A 15,437-nucleotide genomic window follows, 5' to 3' on the forward strand; every position below is an offset into this window, starting at 1 on the left:
TGTCGGTGCGCAGACTGATCCACATCTGCGACCAGTTCGAACTGGCCTCGGGTACCAAGGTAAATCGTGGCAAGAGTGAGGCCATGTTCTTTGGGAACTGGGCTGACCGATCCTTTGTCCCCTTCACTGTCAGGGCTGACGGCCTGAAGGTGCTGGGGATATGGTTCGGAGGGACCAGGGCATGCGTTAGAAACTGGAAGGAGCGAGTGTCTATGGTGAAAAGGAAACTGGGCATGTGGGAGCGAAGCTCCCTCTCCAGTGCGGGTAAGAACCTGGTCATCAGGTTTGAGGCACTCTCGCTGTTGCTGTACGTGGCGCAGGTCTAGCCCATTCCACTCTCCTGCGTGGTGGCGATCACTCGAGCCATCTTCCGCTTTATCTGGAGGTCAAAAATGGATCGTGTCCGCATGGACGCGATGTACAAGCCTCTAGATAAAGGGGGAAAAAACGTGCCCAACATCGCCCTCATACCGATGGCCACCTTTGTGTGGCTGCATCAAGCGGTGTGTAGTCCCTCAGTATACAAACACCAAGTGTCACTATGTGCTGAGGTTCTACCTGTCCCCGGTGTTGCGAAGGATGGGTCTGGCCACGCTGCCGCTGAACGCTCCAAGTAGTTGGACCGTGCCCTACCACCTGTCCCTGGTGGAAAAATTTATGCAGAAAAACACCTTTGACCACAAGTCCATCAGGCAGTGGTCAGCACGTAACGTCTTAGAGGCCCTGAGGGAAAAGGAGAGGGTGGATCCTGTGGGATGGTTCCCCGAGCAGACTGTCAAAGTCATTTGGCAGAATGCCTCATCGCCAGAACTTTCCAACAAGCACCAAGACGTAGCTTGGCTGGTGGTGAGAAAGGCCCTCCCCGTCAGATCCTTCCTACACGTCAGGAGTCTCACCCCCTCTGCACGTTGCCCTCGAGGTGGCTGTGGTGGGGAAGAGACCGTTGTTCACCTCCTTGTGGATTGTGCCTTTGCAAAGAAGGTCTAGAGAGAGATGCAGTGGTTTCTGTCAAGGTTCATCCCGAGCAGTTCTGTGACACAGGAGTCTGTGCTCTACGGGCTGTTCCCAGGGACACACACCGAGACAAACATCGACTGCAGCTGGAGGATCATCAACTCGATGAAAGACGCGCTTTGGTCTGCCCGAAACTTGTTGGTCTTCCAGCGCAAAGAGTTGTCCCCGACCGAGTGTTGCGGACTGGCACAATCCAAAGTCCAGGACTACGTGCTGAGGGACGCACTAAAGCTTGGGGCAGTTGCCGCAAAGGCGCAATGGGGAAGGGCCGCTGTCTAAGACCTTTCTACCACAGCGCACCGAGGGGCTGGGAACTGTTTAAATCCCCTCGGGCTGTACAGCTCAAAATGAAAGGCTGTAAATGATTGTAATATTGTTTGTACTGATGCACCTGGTGATACATTTTGTAAAAGTTGAACCGGATTGTACCCTTGTAATGGTGTTTTTGAAATGGTTTGGAATGTGGTTGAAGATATTTTATGAATAAAGTTTATTTTTGCAAAAAAAAAAGTGTAGTAAAGGAACCACTTGAATATTGTATCTGGACTCCGAGTGTTGAAATTTTGTCCCAGAGTATTCCTCGGACCTTTCAATTGGTGCTGCGAGCAGGGCCCGAAGGATGCAGGACACCGACGGGGAAATGGGATGAGTCACAGTGTGAATTCATTTTTATTCATACTAAATCCGACTCCGTCCCGATCCAGGAAGTGTCAGGCACCCCGCGTATCAGAAACCTGGGCTCCAGGCAATAGTTCAAGGGGTGGTAAGGGTGGGGTAGTTCGCTTGTCTTATAGATTGTTATAATTACATCCGGTATTAGCCGCAAGTAACGAGTTCGGTCAGAAAGGATCCAGGGTAAGAACCGTACCGCTGACAACAACTATACCCCGACCGTCTTACCCAGAGATGGCCAGTGGTGACAAACTCGAGTGGGGACCAGAGGGATCCTTGACACAGCATTGAGCTGACAAAAATAAGAAATCGATAGGCAAAATGAGAAAGAACAATTGGAACCCATTTGACTCACCCGCTGATCAGAGAAAATGGTGGGATAATCAGAAAAAAGACAAAGATGATGAAGCCTGGATCCTAATGTTAAGACAACACATAGAGTTAAGTAAGAAAGTAAATCGAATGTTGGCCAACAAATCCCAAAATGAAGAGCTGGTCCAGGCAAAAAATCTCATGTCAGTTTCGGCAGCTTTACCACAGCCACCAGTAGCTGCACAATACGCAGATAATATAGATTGGAACGGGCTGGTGGAACAGGCGGCAGGATATGAGGAACAACGGGAAGCGGGTTGGGAATCACCACCACCATAACCCGTGGCCCCAATTAAGATAGAGCTTGTGCCCCCGGTGCCCGGACAACCAGGCAGACCAGGCACAGCAGCAAGCTGATTTCCGAGCCTTTAGAGCAGAAATGGCACAAGACTTAGGGCAAGCCCCATAAAACAAGAAAAGGGCGAGAGTGCCCATGAATATGGCAATCGGAAGTTTGAGGCATATTGTAACTACGGGGGTGTAGGTGCTGCGCTGAACCGAGACGATGTACAGTTTATGCAATTGTACAAGGATGGCCTTAGCCTGGCCCACCAGGCAATCCTAGACACCGGGCCCGGGCCCACCAGGCGATCCTAGACACCGGGCCCGGGCCCACCAGGCCATCCTAGACACTGGGCCCACCAGGCCATCCTAGACACCGGGCCCGGGCCCACCAGGCCATCCTAGACACCAGGCCCGGGCCCACCAGGCCATCCTAGACACCGGGCCCGGGCCCACCAGTCAATCCTAGACACCGGGCTAGTAGACAAGAACACATATGATCGAGGAAGATGGGCCACCGGGGTAGATAACCACATAGGGAAAACTAAGATAAAGGTGTCGGCAGTGAGGTTACAAACCCCACTGAAATGGTGGCCACTGCAGCAGCCGTTCCTAAACCCGAGGTGTGCTTTAATTGTAAAAACCCGAACATAAAATATTTACAGTGTTAGATGTAGCCAATGGATTTTGGTCGATACCACTGGACCAGGAATCCCAAGATAAATTCGCTTTCACAGTGGGAGGGAGACGGTGTACATGGGCGAGGCTCCCACAGGGATTCCACAACAGCCCCAACATCCTCCATCGGGTCACGAGTGAGAAGCTGAGTCCGTGCGACGTAGAGTCTAACAACAGTACAATCTTATAATATGCAGATGATATCCTAATAGCGTCAGAATCGGAAAGGGGCCACATCGGAGCTCTCCTGATAGCCATAAGGACACTGAAAAATGCTGGATTTAAGATAAACCCCTTTATGAGTTGCTGACCGGGAGGGCGATGCGCTTGCCAGAGGGCAGAGCCACCGGAAGTGAGGATATGGGACCCATCAGAGATAAAATTAAAAATGATATTAAGCAATTGGATGGACAGCTAAAGGAATTACAACAGGAAGTGAAGGACCAACAGGCTATCAGGGATTTAGAAGAGAGGACAAAAGGGGGACCCCCGTCACCACCGGCTGAGGTCGGAGACATGGTGTTTGTTCAAATCACCCCTAGCCAACCAGGTTTTGCCCCAAAATGGACTGGACCGTACGGAATTATTCACGTGCCTGCGCCGATATGAAGGGAAAAGCTAGGTGGAAACACTGGTCACAACTGAAAAGGTATGATGTAAGTAAGAAAGACTAAATTACCAGGCAGTGGGAGGAAAACGGGCAACGAGCAGTCCGTACTGTGTTAGCCAAGTGGTTTAGGATTCATTCCCGATCTGGAGGACTGGCCATCTGAAAGAGAAAAGGGGGAATCCTCAACTACGGGGAGGGTCACCGTGGGCTGTGCACAAGGAGGGACGTAAAGGAGAAAGCTACAGTGTGTGAGAGATACAGTGTGTGAGAGATTTTTCGCAATTTACCTTCACACCCCAGGAGAACAACAACTGGGGTCACTGTCCCGGGGAGGAAGACTTGGGAATGACAGATACCTGGCATTGGATCTTGAGGGCCAAACACGGAGAGTTGACTGCAACGGCGGACCCCCGGACCGACACCACCCTGCTATCACAGGACACGACGACACCACAGAGACTATCTTGCCCAGACATGACCCCTGGGCCACAGAATGGACTGGTACTGTATACGGACGATGAACTCTTGTATGATAATGTTAAACATGAAATTGTACAGGTAATTGTGAACCTGGCAGGTATGCAACTGCCTGAGTATTGCAGTAACCAAGCGCCCCTACGAAAACTGTACAAATTACTGAGTAAGGCTGTGATTAATCAGCCGGCCGACGCCACGGGTGCCACTAGATTCAGGGGACATCCTGCTTTCCACCGCCAGAAGAGAGAGTTAGTTAACAATGTACTGACAGGGGTGAACACAGGGACTTCCCTGGTAAACTCTCTCGACATTCAAGGAATCAACTCCGAGGTCACGAATCTTAAAGGGATCATGAGGCAGCTTGCTCATAAGAGTAGCGAGGGGTGGTGAAACGGCAGCGGCCCTAGGGGGCAAGAGTGTGGCATCTGTATTGGAAAGCGTACACGTTATAGAGACCCATGCTAAAGCCACCAGCCAATTAATAGAAAGGGAGGAACGACAAGAGGGCAGCACCTAAAAAAGCCAGCTTACGGCCAGTGGCTGATCGGGCAATTAAGACAAAATCTGGGCCAGATCCAAAGTGGGGAGGTACCGGGCTGGATCAACAGTGCCCGGTTGTGGGGGATGGCCAAGAACCCAGGCGTCATCGACGCATGTACATTGAAAGGAGTGACCAGGGTGTATGCGGTGATTCAGAAGTGCACCTCAAACCAAATGAACGTGTTAGGTATGGGCAATCCCCTCAGTCACAGCAGACACGGGCCCACACCCTCAGTACCGAGTGGAGAACATTGGGTTAATCCGAGACAATGACTCCCTCCGGTACTACCCCATAGATATGCATGCCATACGCAAGAATGAGGGCATACACAGGGTATCACTGAGCGGCTGCAGATGGAAAGGTAACCTCACAATTTGCTCCCATCCAGTTGGAACGGGGGGGGGGTGCTGGACAAATGCGGGTACAACCGAACGGAGGGTTGTATATTAGAAATTACCCACAGAGAAAACCATCACACCCGCTCAGGATACAAGGGAACCCCGGCTCCCAGTTACTATCAGACACAGCGTGAATAATGTACGTCCAACAAAGGGGTCAGGTCTCAGTCAACGCCTCCGACACACTCCACCATGCCCTGGAACACTATGAGGAACCTAAGCAGGCCCCAATTCCCCACCTTCCCGAAAGTCTGACAAAGTTTAAAGGTGACTTACGAAAGGTGAGGAATCAGCATTACGTGTTACAGGCGGTGTTTAAAAGGCTAATCAATGATACGGAAGAGCACTTGAGAGATCCGACGGTGGGAGCAAGTGTGGGAATGGGGGCTGAATGTGGACATACACCCCTGGATAAGAATAAGCTCTCATATACTCGTCGCAGTGCAGCTAGTGTTAGCATTGTTTAACTCTAATTCTTTCAATGTCTTCTCCAGACAATCCAAAAAGTACCAGGGGACCATGAGTGGCGTACTGAGAGGCTGCAAGGAGACATTTGCGTTACATTATGGGACCAGCAACACTCACACACACACAGATTACACAATCCACACTGACATCACTAAAAATCACAGACGGAATCTCAGTAACAATCCACATGCTTTGCACAGTCTTGTGTTGGGGGTTTAGTGTTTGATATTTCAAACTGCAGTGACATTCCCGACAAGATGAGTTAAAGTTTTAACCTTAACCAGAAAATGGCTGAAACATTGTTTTCCTGGGATGAACACGTCAAAGGACAGGAAGAATCAGAAAGTTGTCCTGCCCTGGGATTAACATATCAATGGACAGGCCTCCTGGGGAGCAGATTGAGAGACATCCCAACATGCCAGGGGTGGAGTCTGCAAACTGCTCATTCAGGATATACCTGGCTAGGAACCCAATCCGAAAACCGCCTCCAGAGTGCGGAGCTAGTCCCCACTCTGGCTTAATGTGCGTGTGTGTTCCCTCTGTCTCAATCTGCTTTATAACTCTTTGACTTGTTTGTATTTGGATGTTGCTGAGTTGTAACTGAGAGTGATTCATTGGCTCTTGCGTTATTTTGTTTGAAAATGTTCTTTGCTCTCTGTTTTAATGGAATTAATTTTCTCCCCCACCCCTCAAAGAATTTTTATTTTGAAACCTGCAATCTGAAGATCCAGACTGGGACAAGGACTCTTCTTCTTCAGGAGTTTCCTGAGACCTTCTCCAAGGCCGTGCTCCATGGGCCCACGTGAGTTTGTGTCCGTTTCTTACCCCGAGATTTCAATTCCTCTCCGGGACCCTGGTTTTCGGTGGCTCCGGTTAACCAGTTCCTGTTGGACTGTGGGCCTGGAGTTTCAAAAAGAAAATCTTGGGGTTAAAGTAGCCCAGCCTTGCAATCTAAAACTTACATGTTAGCCTCCAGTGTGTGAGGAACAGGAGCCCCACAAGAGGAAATGAAAAGTCCTAAAGTGAAGCTGCCTAAAATCTTGTTATAATTCAGGGATAATGCGTGTAATTTGGGCTGCGCGATCATTCTGACGGTTAAACGGGATTCCCGGTGGTCATTTTACTGAGGGTTTAGGTTTCTATCTGCCTTTCTCCAGTTTTCTTTCTGTTTATTTCTTCGCTTTGCGCTATTTAAGCCTTCAAGGAATAATCACAGGTGAATTGATGGACCCACAGCAGGGGAAGTGAGCTGCAGAAGGGGCAGGGAAAGACTTTACACATGGGGAGAGGAGGCAGGAGTTTCAGAAGGTAGGAGTCACACAGGGGGCTGATTAAGGGGGAGATTATACAGAGGAGGTGGGAGGCTGCTGTTCGTTTCGGAGGCGGGTAATTTGAATGAACATGGGGACAGGGTGCTTGTTCATGTTTGAAATAGTGAGGGGTCGCTGCTACATGTTTAAAATGGTGAATGCATATGAGTTAATAGCTGACTGATATGAGTTTGTATTTATACAGACGTCCAGAGAGATAGGGGGTGGGGCGGTGCTGGGAGTGTGGGGACTGTTGTGATGGTGGGTTGGGTGTTAGATGGGGGTTGTTTGAGAGAGATTTTTGAGTGGGCAAACGCGGGGTTAAAAATGGCGCGAGTAATTTGGCGGCCACAAAACAAACGGTCTGGCGAAAATGATGCAGAGATGGAATAATTGCCGGCTGATAATGACAGGGAGGAAAAGAATGGGGGTTGGATAATATTTGCGAGGAGGAAAGAAAAAACTAAATAACCAGTCCAGTATAGATTTTGAAGAGCACACATTGGGGGTTATATATTTCTTTTTTCAGAAAAGGTTGCTGACAGGAAATAGAAGAGAAAATGAAAGATATGATGAAATCTATTTTTTGAATTGTGAATCAGGGGAGAGCGCGAACGCAGTCCCCCACTACCACAAATTTTGCAGTCGAGTATCCCGCATTTGGGGACATCGCAGGCGTTAGCACACCCGAAGTGCAATGGGCTAGCCTCGTCCTGGGAGAACCTTTTTTTTCTTTTTTTTGCAAAAATATACTTTATTCATAAAATATCTTCAATCACATTCCAAACCATTTCAATAACAACATTACAAGGGTACAATCCAGGTTAAACTTTTACAAAATGTATCACCAGGTGCATCAGTACAAACAATATTACAATCATTTACAGCCTTTCATTTTGAGCTGTACAGCCCGAGGGGATTTAAACAGTTCCCAGTCCCTCGGTGCGCTGTGGTAGAAAGGTCTTAGACAGCGACCCTTCCCCATTGCGCCTTTGCGGCAGCTGCTCCAAGATTTAGTGCATCCCACAACACGTAGTCCTGGACTTTGGATTGTGCCAGTCCGCAACAATCGGTCGGGGACAACTCTTTGTGCTGGAAGACCAACAAGTTTCGGGCAGACCAAAGCGCCTCTTTCACCGAGTTGATGATCCTCCAGCTGCAGTTGATGTTTGTCTCGGTGTGTGTCCCTGGGAACAGCCCGTAGAGCACAGAGTCCCGTGTCACAGAACTGCTCGGGATGAACCTCAACAGCAACCACTGCATCTCTCTCCAGACTTTCTTTGCAAAGGCACAATCCACAAGGAGGTGAACAACGGTCTCTTCCCCACCACAGCCACCTCGAGGGCAACGTGCAGAGGGGGTGAGACTCCTGACGTGTAGGAAGGATCTGACGGGGAGGGCCTTTCTCACCACCAGCCAAGCTACGTCTTGGTGCTTGTTGGAAAGTTCTGGCGATGAGGCATTCTGCCAAATGACTTTGACAGTCTGCTCGGGGAACCATCCCACAGGGTCCACCCTCTCCTTTTCCCTCAGGGCCTCTAGGACGTTACGTGCTGACCACTGCCTGATGGACTTGTGGTCAAAGGTGTTTTTCTGCATAAATTTTTCCACGAGGGACAGGTGGTAGGGCACGGTCCAACTACTTGGAGCGTTCAGCGGCAGCGTGGCCAGACCCATCCTTCGCAACACCGGGGACAGGTAGAACCTCAGCACGTAGTGACACTTGGTGTTTGCGAACTGAGAGTCTATGCACCGCTTGACGCAGCCACACACAAAGGTGGCCATCAGTATGAGGGCGATGTTGGGCACGGTTTTTCCCCCTTTATCTAGAGGCTTGTACATCGCGTCTCTGCGGACACGATCCATTTTTGACCTCCAGATAAAGCGGAAGATGGCTCGTGTGATCACCACCACGCAGGAGTGTGGAATGGGCCAGACCTGCGCCACGTACAGCAACAGCGAGAGTGCCTCACACCTGATGACCAGGTTCTTACCCGCAACGGAGAGGGAGCGTCGCTCCCACATGCCCAGTTTCCTTTTCACCATAGACACTCGCTCCTTCCAGTTTCTAACGCATGCCCCGGTCCCTCCGAACCATATCCCCAGCACCTTCAGGCCGTCAGCCCTGACAGTGAAGGGGACAAATGATCGGTCAGCCCACTTCCCAAAGAACATGGCCTCGCTCTTCCCACGATTTACCTTGGCTCCCGAGGCCAGTTCGAACTGGTCGCGGATGTGGATCAGTCTGCGCACCGACAGCGGATCCGAGCAGAAGACGGCGACATCATCCATGTGCAGGGAGGCTTTGAACTGAGTGCCTCCACTGCCTGGGATCGTCACTCCTCTTATGCCCGGATCCTTCCTGATGGACTCGGCAAAGGGTTCTATGCAACACACGAAAAGAACAGGCGAGAGAAGACAGCCCTGACTGACTCCAGATTTAATCGGAAAGCTATCTGTTTCCCACCCATTGATCGAGACTGCGCTACTGATGTTAGTGTAGAGCAGTTGGATCCAATTTCGAATTCCCTCCCCAAACCACAATTTGGAGAGCACATCCACCATGTAGGTGTGCGATATTCTGTCAAAGGCCTTCTCCTGATCCAAGCTGATGAGGCAGGTATCCACACACCTGTCCTGTACATAGGCAATCGTATCCCTGAGCAGCGCGAGGCTGTCCGAGATCTTCCTGCCCGGCACAGTGCAGGTCTGGTCATGGTGGATCACCAATTCCAGAGCGGATTTGACACGGTTGGCGATGACCTTGGACAGAATCTTATAGTCCACATTCAACAGCGAAATGGGTCGCCAATTTCTAATTTCCTCCCTTCCCCCCTTGTGCTTGTAGATGAGGGTGATGATGCCTTTCCTCATGGATTCTGACATGCTGCCGGCCAGGAGCATACTCTCGTACACTTCTAGCAGGTCCGGGCCCATCCAGTCCCACAGAGCCGAATACAACTCCGCTGGCAAGCCGTCGCTTCCGGGAGTTTTACTCTTCTCGAAGGACTCAAGGGCCTTAGTCTGTTCGTCAGGAGTTAGCGGTTTGTCCAGGCTCTCCCATGTACTGTCGTCTAAGACCTCCGTGATGGAGGACAGGAAGGACTGGGAGGCCGTGCTGTCTGTGGGCTTCACGTCATACAATCGGGCATAAAAGGATTTGCTGATCCTCAAAATGTCGGACTGCGATGACTTTAGTGAGCCGTCTTCTTCCTTCAGGCTGCTGATCACAGAGCTCTCTCTGTTACTTTTGGAAGAAAAAATGTGAGCACGTCTCATCCTGCTCCACGGAGCGGACTCTGGAACGGAAGATGATCTTGGAGGCCTCCGAGGCAAAGAGCGAGGCTTGCTGGCCCTTCACCTCTTGGAGTTCCTCCTTGACATCGACCCCCATCGACTGCAGCAGGAGCAGATTCTGCAGGTTTTTCTGGAGTCGGGACCTTTCACTCTGTTCCTTTCTAGCTTTCTGGGTGCCTTTGAGGATGAAAAACGTCTTGATGTTTCCCTTGATCGCTTCCCACAACTGTGTCAGGGACTCAAAGAGGGGTTTCACGGTTCTCCAGCCTTTGTAAGACCTCTTGAGCTCCTCGCTGTGCTCAGGGGTCAGCAGTTGCACGTTTAGCTTCCATGCCCCCCTGCCCACCCTCTGGTCTTCCTCCAAGTGACAGTCAACCAGTAGGAGGCAGTGGTTGGAGAACACCGGCTTGACGTCGGTGGATCTGACTGCGAACGCGCGGGACACAAACAGGAAGTCTATCCTGAAACGGATGGACCCGTCTGGCCGCGACCAGGTGTATCTACGCTGCGCTCAAGCGGCCGTACCGGCACAAAATGGGCAGCCGGCCCAGGCACCAATACACGGACAGAGAGCTATAACGGGGGCTTCCCGGCGCAACTGAGAACCACGTATGTGTCCCTGTCACCTAGCGCAACCATGAAGCTATTGGAAACAAATTACCCCAACTAAAACCTAGACATGGAAATGAGTCGTTTTGGCAAAAATTGAGGGAAATACGGCAATGCCACGATCTCCATAACAGGGACGTTCGCGGGTTAGTCCGGATAAAACTACCTGAGGCGTTTTGGGGACGGCTGCAGCGAGCGTATCAGGACGGAACCTGGTGTAATGATATCGCTGCAGACCAGGGACAGCAGCAAGCTGATTTCCGAGCCTTTAGAGCAGAAATGGCACAAGTCTTAGGGCAAGCCCCAGTTAATTGGAATACAGTGACTGGAGTAAAACAAGAAAAGGGCGAGAGTGCCCATGAATATGGCAATTGGAAGTTTGAGGCATATTGTAACTATGGGGGTGTAGGTGCACTGGAGGTTCACTAGAGCTTTCCCCACCAGGGACTGCAGCGCCACCACGGCCACAAAGATCCTCGCTTTTGAAGTAGTACCAAGATGGGGAATCCCTTTACAGATAGATTCGGATCAAGGAGCGCATTTTACGGACAGTATTATGAAAAGGACGTGTGAGCTGCTCGGAGTAAAACAGAAATTTCACGTACCTGACCGTCCACAAAGCTCAGGAATGGAAGAATGTATGAACCGCACGTTAAAAAATGCTATTGCAATGGCAAACACAACAACTGGTGGGGGATGGGTGGATGTGCTCCCCTGCATATTGATGCGACTGAGGGCTACCCCCAACAGGACAACTGGTTTAACCCCTTATGAGTTGCTGACCGGGAGGGCGATGCGCTTGCCAGAGGGCAGAGCCACCGGAAGTGAGGATATGGGACCCATCAGAGATAAAATTAAAAACGATATTAAGCAATTGGATGGACAGCTAAAGGAATTACAACAGGAAGTGAAGGACCAACAGGCTATCAGGGATTTAGAAGAGAGGACAAAAGGGGGACCCCCGTCACCACCGGCTGAGGTCGGAGACATGGTGTTTGTTCATATCACCCCTAGCCAACCAGTTTTTGCCCCAAAATGGACTGGACCGTACGGAATTATTCACGTGCCTGCGTCGGTATGAAGGGAAAAGCTAGGTGGAAACACTGGTCGCAACTGAAAAGGTATGATGTAAGTAAGAGAGACTAAATTACCAGGCAGCGGGGGGAAAACGGGCAACGAGCAGTCCGTACTGTGTAGGCCAAGTGGTTTAGGATTCATTCCCGATCTGGAGGACTGGCCATCTGAAAGACAAAAGGGGGAATCCTCAACTACGGGGAGGGTCACCGTGGGCTGTGCACAAGGAGGGACGTAAAGGAGAAAGCTGCCTCTTATATCCAACCTAAACCCTGGTGATCACCAGCAGTGTGCTTCATTACAGAAATAACAATAACCGGGTAACCTCCACGCCAAGATGGAAAAAAGCTGGGTGTCCATGATCATTACCAGGGCCCTGGCTATCGCAGCCACCGGCATACAGAATGTAAACCGTGAAGCAGTGGCCGGTATGGGCTTATACTACAAGAATGTCAGCGACGGATATTGCGTGAAAGGAGGTGTGAATGTCACAACGGAAAGGTCAATGCTCTTCAAGTGTGGCACCGGGCTTACGCAACTATCCATTGGAATGAGCGATGGTGAGAGCCTAGGGCAGAGCTCGCATTCGGGAACGGAACTCCGATGGAAAAATGAGGGCCCACTATGCTTCCAGATCAGCGATGGTTCGGACGGACCCTGGACATGTGCGAAGGGGGCACAGGTCCAGATACAGTGTGTGAGAGATTTTTCGCAATTTACCTTCACACCCCAGGACAACAACAACTGGGGTCACTGTCCCGGGGAGGAGGACTTGGGAATGACAGATACCTGGCATTGGATCTTGAGGGCCAAACACGGAGAGTTGACTGCAACGGCGGACCCCCGGACCGACACCACCCCGCTATCACAGGACACGACAAGAGACTATCTTGCCCAGACATGACCCCTGGGCCACAGAATGAACTGGTACTGTATATGGACGGTGAACTCTTGTATGATAATGTTAAACATGAAATTGTACAGGTAATTGTGAACCTGGCAGGTATGCAACTGCCTGAGTATTGCAGTAACCAAGCGCCCCTACGAAAACTGTACAAATTACTGAGTAAGGCTGTGATTAATCAGCCGGCCGACGCCACGGGTGCCACTAGATTCAGGGGACATCCTGCTTTCCACCGCCAGGAGAGAGAGTTAGTTAACAATGTACTGACAGGGGTGAACACAGGGACTTCCCTGGTAAACTCTCTCGACATTCAAGGAATCAACTCCGAGGTCACGAATCTTAAAGGGATCATGAGGCAGCTTGCTCATGAGAGTAGCGAGGGGTGGTGAAACGGCAGCGGCCCTAGGGGGCAAGAGTGTGGCATCTGTATTGGAAAGCGTACACGTTATAGAGACCCATGCTAAAGCCACCAGCCAATTAACAGAAAGGGAGGAACGACAAGAGGGCAGCACCCAAAAAAGCCAGCTTACGGCCGGTGGCTGATCGGGCAATTAAGACACAATCTGGGCCAGATCCAAAGGGGGGAGGTACTGGGCTGGATCAACAGTGCCCGGTAGTGGGGGATGGCCAAGAACCCAGGCGTCATCGACGCATGTACATTGAAAGGAGTGACCAGGGTGTATGCGGTGATTCAGAAGTGCACCTCAAACCAAATGAACGTGATAGGTATGGGCAATCCCCTCAGTCACAGCAGACACGGGCCCACACCCTCAGTATCAAGTGGAGAACATTGGGTTAATCCGAGACAATGACTCCCTCCGGTACTACCCCATAGATATGCATGCCATACGCAAGAATGAGGGCATACACGGGGTATCACTGAGTGGGTGCAGGAGGAAAGGTAGCCTCACAATTTGCTCCCAACCAGTTGGAACGGGGGTGGTGCTGGACAAATGTGGGTACAACCGAACGGAGGGTTGTATATTAGAAATTACCCACAGAGGAAACCATCACACCCGCTCAGGATACAAGGGAACCCCGGCTCCCAGTTAGTATCGGACACGCGTGAATAATGTACGTCCAACAAAGGGATCAGGTCTCAGTCAACCAGGGGGTCATTGTGCTGTGGCCTTTGTCTAATTAATACCATTAAGTTACTGATAATAAAAGATATATAAACTGTGCTCATTTGAACCTCGGTGGAGAAGTGCCTGGATTGCCCAGTGTTTGCTCCCCGCATGCGTAATAAAGGAACCACTTGAATATTGCATCTGGACTCCGAGTGTTGAACTTTTGTACCAGAGTATTCCTCGGTTCTTTCAACGTGTTGGTGGATTGAGCAGACAAGTGGCAGATGAAGTTCAATGTACAGAAGTGTGAGGTGATCCATTTTGGCAGGAAGAATATGGTGAGACAGCATAAAATAAAGGAAGAGCCTCTAAAAGAGGTGCACAAACAGAGGGAACTCAGACGTACATAGGCCATTGAAGATGGCAGGACGTGTTGAGAGCAGTTAATAAAGCAGATAGTATCTTAGGCTTTATTAATAGGGGCATTGAGTACAAGAGTAAGGAGGTCATGTTGAACTCGTATAAGACACTAATTAGGCCTCATCTGGAATACTGCGTCCAGTTCTGGGCGCCATACTTGAGGAAGGATGTGAAGACATTGGAGAGGGTACAGAGGAGATTCACAAGAATGATTCCCGGGATGAAGAACTGTAGCTATGAGGATAGATTGGAGAGGATGGGACTGTTTTCCTTGGAGAAAAGAAGGCTGTGAGGAGAGTTGGTGGAGGTATTCAAGATCCTGAGAGATATGGACAAGGTAAATCGTGAGAAACTGTTTCCACTCAAGTGAACATCAAGGACTAGAGGGCACAGATTCAAAATAATTGGCAAAAGGAGTAAATGTGATGTGAGGAAAGATTAATTCACCCAGAGGGTGGTTGGAGTCTGGAACAAAATTCCTGAGAGGGTGCTGGAGGCAGATTCGATCGAGGTATTCAGAAGGGAATTGGATCGTTACCTGAAAAGACAGAATGTGCAAGGTTACGGGGATGAGGCAGGGGAGTAGCACTAGGTGGAAGGCTCTTTCAGAGACCCAGTGCAGACTTGATAGGCCAAATGGCCTCCTTCCACACTGTAAAAAATTCTGTGACATCACAAAGCAGTATCAAGATTTTGTGATTTAGAGATAGATCATGAAATCGGAAATGATCAAAACAAAGGGCGTACATTTATTGTGAGCTGTACAGCCCGAGGGGCTCTAAACAGTTCCCAGTCCCTCGGTACACTGTGGCAGAAGGGTCTTAGACAGCGACCCTTCCCCATTGCGCCTTTGCGGCAGCTGCCCCAAGCTTTAGTGCGTCCCTCAGCACGTAGTCCTCGGCCTTGGAATGTGCCAGTCCGCAACACTCGGTCGGGGACAACTCTTTGTGCTGGAAGACCAACAAGTTTCGGGCAGACCAAAGAGCGTCTTTCACCGAGTTGATGATCCTCCAGCTGCAGTTGATGTTTGTCTCGGTGTGTGTCCCTGGGAACAGCCCGTAGAGCACAGAGTCCTGTGTCACAGAACTGCTCGGGATGAACCTCGACAGAAACCACTGCATCTCTCTCCAGACTTTCTTTGCAAAGGCACAATCCACAAGGAGGTGGACAACGGTCACTTCCCCACCACAGCCACCTCGAGGGCAACGTGCAGAGGGGGTGAGCTTCCTGGCGTGTAGGAA

The 15,437-nt window shown here is 50.5% G+C and overlaps 1 pseudogene; it reads right to left on the reverse strand.

Moving 5' to 3' along the window:
- Positions 1-7,421: 7,421 nt before the first annotated feature.
- LOC144669899 (U1 spliceosomal RNA) lies at positions 7,422-7,573 on the reverse strand (annotated as a pseudogene).
- Between the last annotated feature and the right edge of the window lie 7,864 nt (positions 7,574-15,437).

This window comes from Cetorhinus maximus, chromosome 29, assembly GCF_964194155.1.
Source record: "Cetorhinus maximus chromosome 29, sCetMax3.hap1.1, whole genome shotgun sequence".
Lineage (NCBI taxonomy): Eukaryota > Metazoa > Chordata > Chondrichthyes > Lamniformes > Cetorhinidae > Cetorhinus > Cetorhinus maximus.